Below are 17,902 nucleotides of genomic sequence, written 5' to 3' on the forward strand. Positions count from 1 at the left end.
AAATTCAAAGACATTATTATCATTATTGCTATTATTATAATATTATTATTATTTAAAATGCTTTATTATACTATCTCTGTGTTGCTTTATTATATGTCTTTCCTTTGAACTATTTATATTTTCTGCCTAATTAATAAAGGTCAACGTCTTTGTTGGTACTAATGATTCTTTGAACTTGGGTTAATCTTGTATAGGGGTCCTATTCTGTGACATGGGCAGGGGGTGCTTCTGATTACTACAGATATTACTTCAGATTAATAGCTCAGGAAAACTTAATGGATAATAGGTACTTATAATACTTACAAATATTTTAGGAAGGGTATTGATAAGCAGAAGAGTTTTCAAAGGAGGATGACCAGGATTGCAAAAAGCTTCAATCAAGTCACATAAGGACAATTTGAAAGAACTCAAAAAAGTGATGGCATGTTAGAAAATTGAAAGCTACTTTCAAGTATCTGAGGGCCCATTACATAGAATACTGAGTAAATTTGCCCTCATTGGTCCCTTAGGGCAGAACCAGGATCTTTGGCTGGAAGTTATAGTGGCGAACTTGGACTCCATGTAAAGTAAAATACCCTAACGCTTAGAAGTATCTAAAAGTAGAATGAATGATTTGCCTCAAAAGATAATGGCTTCCCTTTTATTTGTAACCGAATGATAACCACTTGTCAGACACATTTTAGGATAGATTGCTACCTTGGCATAGTCTGACAGACAAGGTGATAGCGGCCCCTTCCAATTTAGTGTTTCCACGATTTTGTGAATGGTCTCACATGTGCCCTGGATTTTGAAAACTAGCTAGCAAAATTCTCCAAATACATATAGGTATGATATAATGATCATGAAATCTTAAAGGAGATTATCACTCAAGATAGATGGATATAAAATCAATTAAGTTGGGACTTTCTTACTGTTTTAAAATGATTAATTCAGTGTCTTTGATTGAGCCTTACTAGGTGCTAAGGCCCAGGCCCAAACCCCTATTAGGTGCTAAGCCTATGTGGGTGTGAATTGGTAACTAAGGTGGGACCCCAGGTGGGGCCAGTAGAGGGAGGTGCTAACACCAGAGCCAATTGAAGGAGCTTAAGTTCTGGTCCCTCAGATGATGTTCGATGATGTCTGAAACTGCATGAAAAGGGAAGACAGAGCTATTTGCTTAAGGCTCTCACTCTTGGTGGCACACTGATTTGGAGACTCTGGGCAGCTGTAGCTAAGAGCCCTTCAGCTCATAAGATGGATGATGGGACTTTGCTGAACTCTGGTAACTGTGAATTGGGATTTGAATCAGACAAGGTCTCTCTGTTGATTTTTGTAATTTGTTTGTATTTGCTCTGAAGTTCAGGGTGCTGGCTTTTTCCCCTGAACTAAGTGAATGGTATTTGTATGCTGGATTAAAGTAAGCTTGCTAACCCCTTAACATTGCTTTACTTAGTAAAGCAGATCAAAAGAACTTGGGCTTGCCGTGTTCTGTGAGCTGGTTGTTGTTGGTTTTATACCCCCACATCAGCTGCTAGCCAGATAGTTGAAACAATGGAAAGATCTAAAAGATAGCAATCAAGATTATAAAATTACAAATAATCCATTAAGAAAGAAAAGGAGAAATATCTAAATCTATGAGTGTAGCTACTAAAGGAACTTTCTGGTTTTCAACTTTAAGAGGACATATAAAAAGAAAGAAAAAATTCCACATAATTAAATGAGAATAAAGAAGAAAGGTACCAATCTGTAAGAACAATATCAGAAAGAAAAAAAAAATAGAATGAAGTTAGTTTTGCAAAATGCTGAAATGCAAACAAAGAAACAAAATACCTTTTAAGTGTTCGGATCAAGAAGAGTGAAGATGGGATATTTTCACTTGATAGGAAAGATGTTATACTATTATTATAACAAAGAAAATCAAAAACTAATTTTTTTGGCTTTTCTACAACTATGAATGGTTATAAAAGTGGAAAGCATAGAATAATCTTCATAAAGAGGAAGGATAACCTAAGAGGCCAAACAGTAGTACACAGAGCTCGTAAGTGAACTCCATACAAAGGAAATGGCAAAGGTGAACTCACAATCTGTAAATATTTTTTTTAAATGGAGAATGAGAAAATGAAAAATATAACAATCCCAATTTTTTAAAAAGGGGATATAGATGGAAGACTCTTTTAATTATCCAAAGATATTTCTCCTGTGAAAAGTTCATATAAGGTATTTTTAAATGATAGTTTTATTTCCACGTGTTGTTCACCTTCCTTTTGTAGCCTATGGTGGAATTTGTAAACATTACAAATGTATGTGCTTTCAATGCAAATATTTTGAGCATCACTCATTACAGCCACATGACCTTCCTAATATAATTGGTTATTTTTTAATTGGAAAATCATGCCTTCAGATTTCACTTCATTATATGTTATGTATATTGTGCTTTTTTGTGGTTTTCTTATTTATGTATAAAGTATTTGTAGTTTGTGTCTTCCAATTTTTCAATAGTAAGTGTACTCTTTTAGTAAGTGATCCAACATGTTATATTTTAAAACAGGTTTTATGGGCACTATAAATGGCACAAAGGATATCTATATATTTCTTTCAAAATGTAGTAACAAGAGCATTGTAGCATTCCTGTTTTGCATACTGTGCATTTATCCAGAGCTCCCCATGTAATAGATTTCAAAATGAAAGTTATGAACATAGATCTTTTTTTTATCCACTGGAGAATAAGTTAGCTTGCTCTGCATACAGAAAGCTGTTTGATCCTCTCTCAAATGGAGTCATTTAGTTAAATGATAGCTGTTATAGGAGCAAATACAAATTTCATCAGCTGTAGAGGAATACTACTGACTCAAATCTTGTTTTTCTGAAGATCTCACTGGAAACCTGCATTGTGGAAATCCTTATTAATCTAGTAAGGGTTTATTAATCACCTACTGTGTACAAAACACTGTGACACCTACTAGGGATAAAAAGACAAAAGAAAAGGCAGTTGTTATCCTTAAGGACATACATTCCATAGCCACAGGTAGCCCATAAGTGGTAAATTCTGTCTGGGTGACTCATGCACACTTTTAAGACTAACCTCAAAAGGCAGAATAATATTAGAGTAAAGCACAAGACTATTGTGTCCCATCCAAACCTGTGCTAGCTCCTACTTGGAGGGTGTTGGGAGTTGATATTTGGGTTTTAATAGTATTCCATTTCTTCAGTGGGCTCCAACATGATGGGAACCCTTTGAATATTTAATATCTTCCAGCCCTTATTAAGTCTCTGGAAAAGAAAGCAATCAGACTCTTCCTGTCGGATTGTTAATGTGCCGTCTGAACTATTTTCTTGAATAGCCGTATTTTCCAGAAACCCTGGACCCAGAGTATGCAAGAGGCCCTCAAACATGTCAAGAACAAAGCTCCCCACTGAGTAGACATAATTTGTTGTTTGCATTCCAAACTGGACTCCCTGTGTGTCTTTGAGAGTCAAGATATGGGCCAGTCTGAACCAGACTGAGAAACTGTTTGTGCTGCTGGGACCCTTGTAGATAAGCAGACCATCCTATCTTTATGGTTTGGCAGTTCCCAATGGAAAAGAATGCTGCTTTTGTCATCACCTTTCTCCTCCCCTTCAAGAGGGAATTAATCTTTTCCCCAGGGCTATTGCACTTTTCCTCCTCCCATGCCTCTCCCCTTTAGGATGAGATTGCTGTCCCTCCTCCTCCCTTTGTTGCAATTTCATAAATATGCAAGCTTCTGTTTGGATTGGGAAGCACTTGCAACTGAAGTTCCACATGCACATTCATTTCTCTCATAATAAATTCAGTTGCAATGCATGTCTCATGGACACGTGATTTTTGTGTTGCTAACATAACTGTATGCTGCCAGTCTCAGAGCTGAAGCACATCTTGCACTACTGCCTTTACCATGGGGAGTGTCAGGGAAGAGCCTGTACAAGAAGCGCACAGGTGCAGAGGCCAAAGTCAGTGCACAGCACCTCATTCCTACGTGTTCACACGTGGTTCTGCTCCCCTGGGGTGCACCAGCTCAGTCTGGACTTGTGGTGGGTCATGGAACCCAACACCTCTGGCTTGCTGCAGCTTGTCTGGCCGAATTTCCTTAAGGATTGTGTGGCCTTGGTTGGCTCTCTTGGTGTTCCTCACTGCTTCATCTTCAGCGAACAAAGAACGTGAAATTTAGGCTGATCTGGCATATGGGCACCCTACTCTGACCTTCATGGTACTCTCTGGTACTGGATGTTGTTTTCCCCCTGCTGTGCCACCAGATTCCCAAGCAGCGTTTCTCACAACCACCATCCTTGGTGCTCAATGGCTTTGGCCCTCATGAAATTCACGTGAAGCTCACCACCTCTCTGTTCCAGACCATGCTTCCATCCTTGAGCATAAACAAGATGAACCTGAACTGTGTGAATTGTTGCCTTCTTTTTAGCTACAACAGCAACTCCCAAAAGCTCCAGTTCTGACACTGTTGCCTAAAGGTTGTCCTTGTGTGGGACATTCAGGGAATGAAAAAGCTTCAACAAGAAAACTTCCCAAGCATGAGCCTTATAGAAGATGTCAGGCTGTCAGAAAGTGAGGCAGCATGAAGGCTGAGCAGAAGGGCTTTGGGCTTACTGAGAGTGGCCAGCCCCAGGATGACTCCAGGATGACAGTGCAGCTCATAATGAGCCAAGAGGGCATCAGAGATGGAAATGTCCTCTTGTGTACAAGTCTGAGGAGGAGCTGAGGGCCGCTATGGCCACTAGAGAACAGGCTGAAGGCTGATCATTACTTCAAGGGAAAGAAAGAAACAGCAGGAGGCATATCGGAAGTGAAGCCTGGAAGGTGTGCAGTGTATAGTCCCCAGGTGTTATAGTATGAAGGCAGAATTTATGATTTCAAAGAGAATCATATATATGTCTGAATGGTTCAGAACCACAGAATATAAGGAATTCTCTAAGTAGAAGGCAGCAGAATTAAAGCATTTACTCAAGCTCCAAAGTAACAGGACCATGAACCAGCATCCCCATTTTGATATTTTGATCAAAAGCCTCCAGGCCCAATAAGTCCGCCTCACAAGAGTAACCAGGAGGCCACAGAGAAGCATGATGGTATTAAACAAAATCACATGCATGCTTCCCCTCTCCGGTAAGAAGATTACCCACTAGCCTCAAGTCCTTGCTCAGCACTCCTCAGTCCACACATGGGTCGGCTCTGCTACTGGCAGCTCCTGCTGAGGCTTTATCTTCAGCCTCGGCTGTAGCTGTCTCTGGCTCCAACAGAAAAGAGATCTTCAAGCTGTCTTCTCTCCTTTTATAGAGTTTTTGACATCATCAAGTGTCATCTGAATGACCAGAGCCCAGGCTCTGGTGATTGGTTCTTGAGTTGGCCCCTCCCCTTAGGACCCTGGGAGGTTCACATCCACATAGATTAGGTAAACACCCAATAGGGCATGGCTCTGAAGTTAACACTTCCCCTTAGCCAGCCCCATCTTGGGCCCCACCCCAGTCACCAATCTGCACCCACATAGGTTCCACACCTAATAGGGTTCTGGGCCTGGGGCCCAGCACCTAGCAAGGCTCAATGAAATACACTGAGTTACTCAAATAAAACAAAGGCCATTTTGTTTACCAACACAGGTGTAGGAAAGGGGGATAGGGGCAGCTAGGTGGTGTAGTGAGTAGAGCACTGGCCCTGGAGTCAGGAGGACCTGAGCTCAAATCTGCCTCAGAAACTTGACACATGTACTAGCTGTATGACCTTAGGCAAGTCATTGAATTCCAATTGCCCTGCCTAAAAACAAAAAGAAAAAGAAAATTAAAAGAGGGATAGGAACTGTGGTTCAGAGGACCCTTAGAAAGCTGTCTAAATCCAATATTTCTGAAGAGGAAGAGAATGAGGTAGAATATTTCCTCCCCCCCCCACAATAGTATTTTATTTTTTCCAATTATATGTAAAGATAATTTTTAACATCCATTTTTGTAAAATTTTGAGTTCCAGATTTCTCTCCCTCCCCTCCCCCTTTCCAAAACAGCAAACAATCCAATATAGGTTATACATGTACAATCATGTTAAACATGTTTCCATATTAATCATGTTGTGAAAGATGAATCAGAACAAAAGGGAAAAAACACAAGAAAGGAAAAAAAAACAAAAATAGTAAAACGAGTGTGCTTTGACCAGCATTCAGATTCCATAGTTCTTTCTCTGCATGTGATTAGCATTTTCCATCACGAGTCTTTTGGAATTGTGTTTTATCATTGTCTTGCTAAGAGCTAAGTCTATCATAATTAATCATCATACAATGTTGCTGTTGCCTTCTACAATGTTCTCCTGGTTCTGCTCACTTTATTCACCATCAGTTCATGTAAGTCTTTCCCAAGTTCTTCTACAATCTGCCTGCTCATCATTTCTTACAGCACAATAGCATTCCATTACATTCATATACCACAATTTGTTCAGCCATCCTTCAATTGATGGGCATCCCCTCAATTTTAAATTCTTTGCCACCACAATAAGAGCTGCTATTAATAGTTTTGTACATGAGAGCTGTCATATTAGCCAATCTAAGTGTGAGATGGTACCTCGGAGTAGTTTTAATTTACATTTCTCTAATCAATAGTGATTTAAAACATTTTTTTCACTGTGACTATAGATAACTTTAATTTTTTCATCTGAAAACAGGGCAGAGTATTTTCACCAAATTATTGGTGAAGAGCCAGATGAGAATGTGTTCCCACAAGTGAAACAAAGATGAACCGAGTCCTCTGGATAGCCAGTCTCAAATGACCAGTGACTAGGAAGAGGTAGAGTTCAGCATACAAAGCAGAGGTTCTGAGTAGCCAAAACAAACAGCCTAAAGGAGCCACAACTGGCCATTTCCCTTGTGTTCAAGCCCTGGGGAGGGTATTGGCATCTTAGAGGTGGAGAAGCAGATCCTCAGGAGCAGCCAGAGCCTGAGATTTAGCTGAAGGATGAATTGATTGCCATTTTTTTCCTCTTCTGGGGAGGCAGTAAATACATTAAACACTGTAGCTTCTAAGAACAGGGGAATGGTTTCTCTCCTCCCTTCCCCCTTATCCTACCTTCACTCCTATAAATCTAGTCTGTAACGCTTCTTCAGCAGGGAGGAAGGGGAAAGTAAGAGATCTGGTTTCCTATCTTGACTCTTGGTTTGGGGGTAGGGTAGTTCCCCTCTTCTGAGAATGACTGACATAGATTGTCTACAAGTTAATGATCTATTACAGGGAGAGGTGGGGACAGCCCAGGAATGAAACAACTTGTGTAAGAAATAGCCTACCCATGGAGCAAGTGGGAGCAAGTGTTTGCTAGCTTGGACCCTGAATCCTAAAGGACATCCCAAAGAACATTGGGCAACTAATGGGGAGTGGGTATTGTCTGATGAAGTATTTGAACTGGCAAGGTGAGTTAGGGAGTCCATGAAAGTTTGCTTGCCCAGGCTCTTGCCTAGACAATACTACGGCTCACAGAAGGTGGTCTTGGCTAGTATGGAATCTGGATATACAGATGATAGAAAGTAAAGGCCTGTGTTTTTACCTCCTTGATAAAGAAGCAAATTAAAAAAAGGAAAGAAAAGAAAACTTGAAAGTGTGTTAACAATAGGAACTCCAGGGATCATTGCACTATGGGAGCTGGACCAAGTTAGATCTAAGACCTTTGAAGACTCTTCATGAAGTTCATCTTAGCCATGCCGTAACTTTCACTTTCTTTGTAGAGTGCTAAAGATATCTTTCCTTATTTGAGTTTAGCCTTAGCTCCCACTATGGGAACTATCATCTACTGTCCCAGGGATACTGTTAAAATTCTGATAAGAAATCCAAAAGCTTCTGGAAAAGAGTCAAAAGGTAATCTCCTGGTCAGTGTGTGAGAAGGGGAGGAGGAGAAAGGAATACAGAAGCTCTTCTCAGTCCCCCCTCTCCCAAATAAATGTCTCTCAAGAGCTTAGCTATAATTGCTCTCTCCTCTCATCTGTTACACTCAATTCCAAACTAGCATGCTGGTTTTATATAATCCCCACAGGTATGTGACTGAGTCTCATCAATTAAGCCCAATATACTTCCTGTCAAACTCAGTTGAAATGCCATTGATTCAAGAAAAGTCTAGGCTTTATTCATATTTGGTTCATAACTCTAATTCATTTGAGAAGTACATATGATTTCACCTTTATACACACATAATATAAAGAACTATACATGTAAATGTATAGTATGTATAGCATATGCATGTAGATGTTTAGTGTGTAGTAACATATTACATATATGTATATCACCTTTTGAAATAATTATAATAGAGTAGCAAAGTTGAGAAGAAAGCTTTGTAGATCCAAATGACAATATGTCTGATATTGGAAATGGTCCAGAATCATTACCTATTTAGCTTTATTCTCTGACCTTCAGCATACCCCTAAAGTTTCTGGAAAATTCTCTTCGTAGAAATAAATGAATCTGAAGCATGAGAAATTGATGGAGGAGTTTTGAGACTCTAGAATTTGGCCTGTACACAAATGGACATGACATGAGGTTGAACAAAGAGCCAAGCACATGCTTCCCCCAGACCTTTTCTTCACGATGTCATTTATGTGAGATTAAACTGCAAGGATTCCAGGTATGGCAGTAAACATCTTGGGACTATTCAAATTATACTGACTTTATTTTGGGTCTGGGTAAATGAAGCAAATATTATTTTTCACTTTTTCTTTCTCAACTTTCCGTAATAAAAAGGTACTAAATATAGCAACCTAATGTCTATATGAATAGAACCACTTCCTGATCTAGAAATAGCAAGCAATAAGGTAGTTATAAATCCAATCCATTCTAATCCTATGGAGAGGGAGTTCTTATTGCCATTATTGTTAACAACAGAAATAGCCACCTAAACAACGAATATTTTAAAGCTTAGCAAGTGTTTTCCTTATAGAATGCCTATGAGCTTTTCATGGCAGTTAAGTGAGATAAAATTGTGAAAGATATCACAGGATTAGAATAAATCAAAAAGAAGCAGATTTTTTTTGCTCTTGAGATGTGTCTCCAAGATGCAGAATATTTATCACAGGTAACACACTGTAACCCTAGGAGGGGTAAAAATGGTCTATTTATTTAGGACAGTCAGCCTATCTGGTATCAAATTTGAGCCAAAGAAAATATCACCATACTCACAGTTGAAATATCAAAGCATGGTGTTTATTGGGCAGAAGATAGATTAAGGAACATATTACGCATGAATCATGGAGTTACTACCTCCACCTGGAATTTCCAAATACTGGAGTATATAATGACAAAGATGTAATCAAGCATTCACTTTTGAAGAGATAGACAGCTATTATTTTGGACCAGTGATCCTAACTAAAATGAACTCAAAGATAAATTCCCTTATTCATGAATTTCCTTTAAGAGTATTTGCCTCTGGAAACCCTGGGCCAATCAATAACACAGTACAAAGGAGTGATCCAATAGGGGTTAAATTTGTACCATGACATCTAAAATGGTAAGTATGTAGGGCTCGCCAGTTATGCTGATATCAAGCATTATAATATCTGGATTGCATAAACATAGAAAGATGTTAAGGTGAGGTGGACCATAAAGGCAATTCAAAGCCATGAAACAAAAAATAGTCTTTCACAAATGTTAAATCATTAGTCTCTTTGAGTCTAAATTAGGTCTTCTGAAATGCTACAAAGAGCAAATCAAGCATGTCAAGAGTCAATCATGTAAAGCCCTACTTTATTATCCCTAAACATTTCACATTTAAATCTTACATTTATATAACACTTAGAAAACACCTTATCTATATTGCCATTTAGTCCTCACACCAATTTTGTGAGGTGGATAGTACAACTATTATTAGTTCAGATTTAGGGATAGAGGAATAAAGACTCAGAGAGATAAACTGACATGCTCAAAGTCAAAACAGATAATATGCAAATGAGTACAACTCAAACCCAGGTTTTCTGATTGCAAATCCTATGGCTTTTCTATTATGCCACATTGCTTTTCAATTCCTGTTTGCTTCTGTGGCATAAAAGAGTATTTCAGTGACTGATATAAGAATATTGCAATGACTTTTTTAATGAACAAAGTTTTTTAAAAAAAAACTGAAAAAAAGCATTGAATGGGAAGTTCTGGCTTTGATATGTATCATACAAAGATAAAATTCATGTCTGTTAACGATTGAAATGAGGAACAGCATGTTTGAGCTCTGTGTTTCTGCAATCTTTGTTATTTGTAATACACAACAGAATCAAATTAATGTCACTGTAGTCCTTAAGAGGCAGCCAAAAAGTAGAAGAACAAGGAACCTCAATTCAATTAAATCTGGGATCGAATCCTGCTTCTGCCACTTACTAGTGGTTCAATTATAGCATACTATATCATTAAAACTCAATTTCTTCATCTGTAAAATGGGAGTGATAAAGAAGGCAATATGCAACATTGCAATGTTGTTTGTAAACCTTACAGTTTATGAAGTTTGTTGCTACAACTGTAGTCTTTACTCATCATGTCTTAGCCTGTTCATTTTTTGCTTGTAGGTCAAAATCTTCAATTAGAGCAAATCCTCACTCTAGGAAAAAATCTACATGAAAATGGTTTCCATGACCTACTGAAAAGTACACATTTTTTCAAGCATTATTTGGTATAACAAAATTTTGCTATACTAAAACAAGCAGATGACCCCCTTAGAATTCACTGTAATATGTTTGACCTGGTAAGACTAGTACTGTTTTCTCTAAATAAAAATCGTTGCTCCCTCAGAGACACGTATTGGCACCATTAATAGTACCATCCTTCCTGGGAAGTCTGGGCACACACAAGCAGATGTTCAGAGTAAATTACTCACCCAGGAAGGGCTATGTTACATCTCTCTCTCTCTCTCTCTCTCTCTCTCTCTCTCTCTCTCTCTCTCTTTCTCTCTATCCTGGCACTGCTTCAAAATAAAAACACTTATTTAAGGGACCCTGATATGATTCTCTACCTGACTGTAAATGAATTTATCTTTATACCTGTTTATTTATAACTTTGAATCTTGAATCTACCCACCACACCAGAACACTTACAGTATGTGACAGTGAGGTTATGCTTGCAGGTTTGCCAACAGCCCAGTTCATATTGAGCAAGTTGTAAATAATAATGCCCATATTTTTATTGGCTAATTCTCCAAGGTGGCATCTGTTATCAGCAACCTCATGTAAACTCACCATTGCTACAGCATCTGTTCCATCATGCAATGTTCCCATTTCTGTGTCTCGCACATTTTAACTAGAAAGGAACAGATAGACTATTTTAAAATAAGTTGCTAGTGTTTCTAAATGAGAGCTGAATAACAAAAAGAGCTCCTAGCATACTTTTCAGACATGTATGCTGCAGGCCAGAAACAAGTATGGACCTTTAGCTGAGGGAAAAATCTAAAGTAGAGTAGTGGAGAATACACAGGTCTTAAAGTGAGATAATTTCGGTTCAGATATTGGCTCTGCCATTTATTAACTTGAGGCCTTGGGAAAATTGTTTAATTCCTCATTTCCTTATCTGTCAAATGAAAAAGGTGGACTAGATGAGCCCTAAATTCTCTTCCAGATCTAATATTCTGTGACATTTTTTTTGGGTAATCCATTATAAACATAATACAGAAAAAAGAGGCATGGTCTATGTATCCTTATCTTTTTTAAATTGTCAAAGGCATTAGTTTCTTGCATTTAGTTTTATTCTTAGATTTTGCTAATAAACAGCATAGATACAAAAGGAAAACCATTTATGTGGTTGAATATTAATAAGATTTTTGCATATAGTCATCTGAACTTAGCTCTTTTGTTGCCTGGCAAGGTTTCCAGATAGCATGCCATAGTAACTAGGTGGCACAGTGGATAGAATGCTGGGCTTGGATTCAGAAAGACCAAGTTTAAATCCTGTGTCACACACTTACTAGCTGCCTGACCTTGGGGAAGTCACCTGACCTTCCTAGCTTCAGTTTCCTCAGCTGTAAAACGGTGATAACAGCACTTAGCTCACAGTTTTTATTGTGAACATCAAATAAGATAACTTGGGCAAAGTGCTGCAAACTTTAATAAAGCTCTGTATAAATGGTGACCATTGTTAATGGCTTTTTTTAAACAGTCAGAGTGAATAAGATACACAAATATGGCTGATAGGTGCTGTGACTATAATAAAAATGAAATATCAGGTTACACAGCTTTACAAAGCACATTACAATTATTATTACATTTGATCCTTACCAAGCCTGGTGAGTTTGTTATTGAGAATATTGATACTGGTATTCTCATTCTCATTCTATAGAAAAGGAAACTAAGGTTCAGAGAGTTTACCTTATTGATGGTCAAGAAAGTGTCAGAGGAAGGATTCAAAATCAGGATTGATACTGTTCCATTGCAGCAAGTCAAAATGTACAAAAATAAATGTAAATGGGTGAAAGATTGCATATGAGGCAGCTCTTTTCTCTTCTGGAATATGCATTAGAGCATATTTAATGGTTAGAGGTTATTAGAGCACACATTAGCATAAGCCCAGTTACATTATATTTCACCAATGAACAGTCAATAAAGACGGGCCCAGCTGGTAGTGACTTTATACGCATGTCTTCTGGTTATCTCTGCAATTGAAAGACAAATTGTAAAAGCACTCAGGGACCTCTCAGATGTGACAGTCCCTTGAGGGGATTTCTGTCTATGCTTCAATGAGACCACTATACCCTGCCTGATTTTTTAGCATAAATGGCAGTATATTTCTTTGTTTTGTTTCTTTGTTTCAGAAGAAATTCAGCATAAATTATTGCTATGAAAGTGAAATTATTCCACTTATTACTTCACTCCTATTGCAGAAAATTCTGGATGAGAAAAATATGTTCCAACATGAAGGAACATTACTAAATGTGTGAGGGGTGACAGAATCTCAGAGAGCATGTCATGTTTCTCAGTGAACAAACTCAATAACAAACTTCATGTCTATTTGTTTTCTCTTTAAATAGGACACGCTAGAGACAAGTGACATGCTACATCTGATGAGACAACTTTCAATATGTCACTATCCACAGAACACAAAAACGATTCACTTACTTCACTGTTTGGAATTATTTTATTTCATTTACCCCCAAACAAATGTTAGAAACTAGCACTTACATACAGCAGGGAAGTCATGACCAAATAATTTCCAAAATAACCAATAAAGTAGAGTAGAAAATGGCACTTCACTTAACTATATCATCACTCACGTATATATTGGTTTTTAATGTTTACAATGTTTCCTACCCAACAACTCTATGAGATAGACTTTATAAGTATTATTTTCTCCATTTTACAGTTATGGAAACTGAGACTCAGGGAAATGAAATGATTTCTTCCAGGATCATAGAGCATACAGAAGAAAATTCAGAAGTGCTAAAGCTCAAAATGAGCAGAGCCTGATGAAAGCTGAGGAGGAAAACAAGACCAACAACAAAAAATTCTTCTTTGCTTTTAAGCTAGCTTCAGGAAAAGAAGATGGCAAAATGGAGGCATAGAATGACTGTTCCTGTAAATAAATGGTGGTGATCATTGAGGGAGATTTTGATTTGATCTTTGGACTAGAAATGATGGAACCAAAATGCCTAACAGGGACTTGATAAACAAGACAATTCGGAAGACAATAAAGGACAACACAGTTGCCTGCCTCTCGCGAGTTCCAGTGACCATGTCTGATTGAAGTGAACTCAAGAATCGAAGAAACTAGCAGATGTGGTTGCTTAGCAGAGTCAGTGACCTTTGAAATATTATGGAAAAAAAATATCCCACAACATTGGAGAAGGCTAAAGGTGTTAGTTTTCACAAAAGAGAAGAAAATGCTGTCTCTTAACTAAGGACCAGGGAGCTTAACTTGGAGTCTTAGCAAAATTCTAGAATGTGCTCATAAAGGGTGGTTAGTGATACTATTAAAAATTGAGTGGAGATCACAAATAGCCATCTTGGATTTGTCAAGAATAGGTCATAACTTTGTGATAATCCAAGAGTAGAAATTTAATGCAGTATTAGGGTGCATTGAAATCATGAATTCTTGACTTTTGTTTCTCTCTCTATAACATCTCTTACAGATGTTCCTCACAGATCTACAAATATCTTAGATTCAGTTGACCCTAAATCTGCTAAAAGTAGTAGAAAGAGATACAAAAGGAAGACTATGTATTTGAGGACTAAGTTTTTATGCATATAAAAGCTCATCCTAACTGGGGCCCTGCCAAACTTCCACTTAGTGAATTAGAGATATACAGCCACCAGCACAGTTCATACCTCTCACCTGGACTATTGCAATAGCTTCCTATTTGGTCCCCTTCTATTCTAACCTTTCTGTTACACATCTGTCCAAGTAATTTTCTTAAAGTGTGAATCAGATCATTTTACCTGCCTTCTCAATAAATTCCAATGGCTCCTTGTAATTTTAGGACTAAATACAAACTACGCTGTTTGTTATTTAAAGTACTTTACAACTCAGCCTCATCCTTTCTTTCGACTCCTCTTATATACTGTGTTTAGTGATACATGCTGCAGTCACATGGCACTCCAATTTTCATATCTTGCCACTTCACAGGTTGTGACCTTTGACTAGAATGCATTCCCCCATCACCTCTACCTCTTAAAATCCCCGTCTGCCTTCAAGACTCAGCTTAAGAGCTACCTTCCATATGAAACGTTTCTTGCTCCCTGCCAGATACCAGTATAATCCCTTCCCAAACTACATCATAAACGTTTTACATATTATTACCATTAGGATGCAAGTTCCCTTGGAACTAGAATTATTCTACTTTTTCTTTGTATCTCTCCTGATTAAAGTTATCTCTATTAAGCTATTAATTGATTGATTAACTTAATAAGGAGGTAATAATTCTGTTCAACTCTGCCCTGGTCAGATGACATTTTGTATATAATATTCACTTATGAGCACTATATTTTAGGAAGGACATTGATGAGTTAGAAGAGAGTGACATTGAGAGAGGGAAGGAAGTAAATTAAGTTGATTAAGGGACAGTGATTTGGTCTTTCAAAAACATAATTTTTATGAATCACTGCTTCAACTGCCTGTAGAAATATTAAGAATTCTGTTTCTTTTTGCAATCTTTACCATTAAGAAATCATGTCAGTTTCCAAAGAGTTGTATTTGGAGTAGAGAAAGTACCACTACAGAGCAATAATTCTCATAACAGTTGTGTACTAGTTAAAAAAAATACATTGATCCGGTGAAACAGATTATGTACACTACCTATAGAAGCAAATGAACCCAGCAGTCTATTGTTCAATAAACACAAAGACTCTAGCTACTAGGATAAGGATTCGTTATTTGATTAAAAAAAACCTGCTGGGGAAATCGGACAACAGTATAGAAAAAAAAATTAGATTTAGACAAGCAACTCATATTTTACATCAAGATAAAGTTCAAATGGATATGTGACCTAGATATAAAAGGTAAAGGAATTAGAGAAACATAGAAAAAAATTAATATTACTTCTATGGATAAGGGGTGAGTACTCAATCAAACAAGGGATAAAGAATCCTAGAAGACAAAATGGGGAATGTTGGTGAAATGAAGTTATTTTGTTTTTTCATAGGAAATTAATAAAATAAAGAAAAATAAAGGAAACAGTTAACTGAGGGAAAATTTAAAGAAGTTTCTCTGATAAAGATCTTCTTTTTTCAAGATATACATGGAACTGACTCAAATTTATAAAAGAGCTCCCAAATTGATGCACCGTCTAAGGATGTGAAGAGGCAATTACCAAGGGAGAAAACTCAGTTTTCTTATAGCCATGAGAAAAAATGTGTTTCAAATCACTAACCATTTGCTATAGAGAAATGCAAATTTAAACAAGTCTGATGTTCTACCTCACACTCACTAGATTGGCAAGCAGGGCAAAAAAAGAGAAAAATGAAAAAAAAATATTGGAGGGGCTGTGGACACAGACTCATTGGTGCATTGTTGGTGGGTCTGAGAAGGATACAGTGATTATAGAAAGCAAATTGAAATTATAAATAACTAATTACTAAAAAGTGCACAGTCGTTGACTCAGAGATCAAAGAAAGAGGAAAGGATCATGTGTGTGTGTGTGTGTGTGTGTGTGTGTGTGTTTGTGTTTATAGCAGCTCTTTTGTAGTAGTAAAAAAAAAGATTGGACACTAAGTTGATGCTCATCATTTGGAGAATTGCTGGACAAAATGTGGTATATAAATGTTATGGAGAGTTATCATACTCCTAGAAATGAGGAAATCAGTGATACAAAAAAGATAGGGAAAGAATTGTATGAACTCATGTTGGGGTCAAGTGAGTAGAATGGAAGGACACTTTACATAATAACAACAACATTATGAAAACAAGCAACTTTGAAAGCTGTTAACGACTCTGATCAACACTATGACATCTCATCAGTGATTTAATTGGAATGATGAGAAAGCATGCTATCCATCTCTAGACACAGTGGGATAGATTTAGGATATAAAGTGAGACATATCTTTTTTGAATGTGGCCAATGAGGAAATAAGTTTTGCTTACTTCTGCATATTTTACAAGGAAATTGTCTTCCCCCTCCCCAGGAAGAAATAGATTAGAAAAATAGATTTCTTTTAAGAATATATTTTAAAGGAACTAATGGAAAGCCAGAAACAACTTTATCAAATCAGCTGCCCCTCTCTGGTAACTGAACCTTATTCCAGTGTACTTTTTAGGACTCATTTTTGGATGAATATAACTAAATCTGAGTGTGAGAAAAAAAGAGCTATTCTCAACTGATGGCAAGGTAAAAATATTTTTTTTTTCATTACCACCCCTACTAGATTGTGATGGCTGAGAAATAAGTGTCATTCAATAGCAAAGTATCTCTGATATGGTGTCCTTGAATGCTACCAGCTTTCTTTCCTTTACTAACTGGTGAAAAGGTTATACTTTGGATTATATGACTGAAAATATAAATGTGGCCACATGCATCATTTTCTTAAGAATTCACATTATATGATTGGTCTATCACTTTCTTTACAGAAGGGACAAAGTCTTATTCCTCTTTGCAACCCCTTCAGTACAACATCCAATATATCATAGATGCTCAAAATTTGGATTTGCATATACACTACTAGCAAAATTAATAAAATCTATATCATTTTCTACCTGATGCTTAACTTTTCTCACCAAGCCCAACACGTGATTGGTGTCAAAGTTGCACCTGGAACCAAGAAGATGTTTCCCTGTTTTTCTATCTCCAATTGTGATTTTTCACAATAGTAATATCTGCAGAAAATGGTACTGAATATTCCATTTAATAGATACAGTCTGACAATGTTGACTGTGAAACAAATTATTGTAAAGCAAATATTTTTTCCCTAAAGAATATCTTTAAAAATTGGAGATGAATTCTTCAATAAATGTTCCCTGTACACTGGAGTAATGCATTAGTAACTCATCACATATATACACACAAGTCTAAAATGTTTTCCAGGTTTTTCCTGGTATTTTGTGCATACAGGGTAAATTTTTAGAAATATCTATTATGTCTTATATGCTTAATGAAATACAAAAGATATTTAAGATACGATGTGTTTTCATTTCCCTGCACTTATTGCTGGAAACAGCAATATCCAAAGTAGGTCCAGCTCCTTAGAGGGGGCAGCATTTGGCTGTAGAGGAGGGGAAAATGAACTGTATAACAGCATTCCCACTAGAGCCAATCATGATGTTTGTATCCAACACAGCCACATCTACCTTTCATCTACTGTAGGTGAATGTCACCCCCATACCACACACCTCTCTCAGTATAGCTTAAGAACCTAGCATTCTTCCTTTTGAGCCAGGGTTCAAACTCCAAATCAATCATAAATTAACTGACCTCAGTACCAACAGCAGTAGCTGTAATAATAATGACATTGGCAAAAAAAAAACATTGTCCTTCCCCGATATATCT

The 17,902-nt window shown here is 37.2% G+C and overlaps 1 pseudogene; it reads left to right on the forward strand.

Moving 5' to 3' along the window:
* The first annotated feature begins 3,893 nt into the window (after positions 1-3,893).
* Positions 3,894-17,902, forward strand: part of LOC118854792 — a 34,824-nt pseudogene continuing 20,815 nt past the window's right edge.

The sequence above is a fragment of the Trichosurus vulpecula genome, chromosome 6 (assembly GCF_011100635.1).
Source record: "Trichosurus vulpecula isolate mTriVul1 chromosome 6, mTriVul1.pri, whole genome shotgun sequence".
Taxonomy (NCBI): Eukaryota; Metazoa; Chordata; class Mammalia; order Diprotodontia; family Phalangeridae; genus Trichosurus; species Trichosurus vulpecula.